General features: G+C 38.3%; 1 non-coding gene across 1 annotated transcript; it reads right to left on the bottom strand.

Annotated features, from left to right (window-relative positions):
* Positions 1-532: 532 nt before the first annotated feature.
* LOC126023714 (U6 spliceosomal RNA) lies at positions 533-636 on the bottom strand. The gene has a single exon (XR_007500800.1). It is a non-coding gene; the product is annotated as a U6 spliceosomal RNA (small nuclear RNA).
* Positions 637-1,516: the final 880 nt, after the last annotated feature.

Genomic DNA, 1,516 nt, shown 5'->3' with positions numbered 1-1,516 from the left:
TACATCATTGAGATCACCTCAGGATAAATTTTTAAAACCCTCATATTTAACATGATGTATTAATAAAAGAGATAATAATTACCTCTCATTACCTTATATCCTCAAACAATAAACTAATTGCCTTTAAATATGTGTTATATGTATATATTACATAAAACATGAAATATGTAACAACTCTTTTCTTCCTACCATGTTCAGATAATAGAAACTTAAGAACTGTGGTTTTTTGCTTTTTTTGTTTGTTTGTTTGTTTTTGGTTTTTGGGCCACACCCGGAGGTGCTCAGGGGTTACTCCTGGCTGTCTGCTCAGAAATAGCTCCTGGCAGGCACGGGGGACCATATGGGACACCGGGATTCAAACCAACCACCTTTGGTCTTGGATCGGCTGCTTGCAAGGCAAACGCCACTGTGCTATCTCTCCGGGTCCAGAACTGTGGTTTTTATCTCAATAATTGCCTACCTACAGTTCAATAAGAATTAGAGATGCTTCTAAAACTTTTAACATTAACATTAAGTCATTAAACAGATATATATGTACCAGTGGCTCATAGTCTAATTTGTATGTCATCCTTACACAGGGGTTATTCTAATTTTCTTTGTATTGTTCCAATTTTAGTATATGTGCTGCCAAAGCAAAAACTAGTGGGTCATGTCTAAAACTGTGGTTTTCAATGCCACACTGGCAGTGTCAGTCTCCAGTCCAAAAAAATAGAAAATATCTGGTTTAAGCAATAATGCAAAGAAAGGGGCTGGAGAGAGAGAGAGAGAGAGAGAGAGAGAGAGAGAGAGAGAGAGAGAGAGAGAGAGAGAGAGAGAGAGAGAGAGCGCTCAAAGGACTAAAATGCATACTGAGTATGCAAGGGTTTAATGTTTAATTTCTAATTCCTGAACCTCACCAAGTATGGCCCAAAACAAAAAGAAAAAGAAAAGAAAAAATGCAGGGGCCAAAAACACTATCACAAAGGGTAGAATATTTGGATTTGACCCCAAGTACTACATATAGTCCTGTAAACTCCACTAGGGTGATCCCTAAACACAAGGCAACTGAGAATTGTGGGTGTAGTCCAAAAATCATCTCCCTCAAAAAAAAAATCACTGCTGGTGGAAATAGACTGTCCCAGGCTTTTTGACAAACAATATAAATATTTTTCAAAAAAAACTAGAAATTGAGCTCCTAAATCTTCATCAATAAAACCAAGAGATGTTTTTGTTTGTTCTATTATTCTGTCTTATCTAGCACTGATTTTATACTGAGCATCATCTGATAAGATTTAAGTTCTTGTTTCTGGATCCATGCTAATGGAAAGAGAAGATTCCTCTTTCTGTGCAGGACAGGGCCCACAAAGGAGGATGTGCTCTCAGCTGCTGTTTTAGACCCAGTGCTTTTGGGAGAGGGTAGCTGGATTCTACCTAAGGTGTTTGTTTTTGATTCTCAAATCTTCCATGGGTCTTTGGCACAGATTTCCTTGGTGGCATCCCAAAGCATCCACAGAGGAAAAGAAGCCTAGCCAGGTAC

The sequence above is a fragment of the Suncus etruscus genome, chromosome 11 (genome assembly GCF_024139225.1).
Source record: "Suncus etruscus isolate mSunEtr1 chromosome 11, mSunEtr1.pri.cur, whole genome shotgun sequence".
NCBI classification, from domain to species: Eukaryota; Metazoa; Chordata; class Mammalia; order Eulipotyphla; family Soricidae; genus Suncus; species Suncus etruscus.
This window is presented reverse-complemented; position numbering and strand designations above follow the sequence as displayed.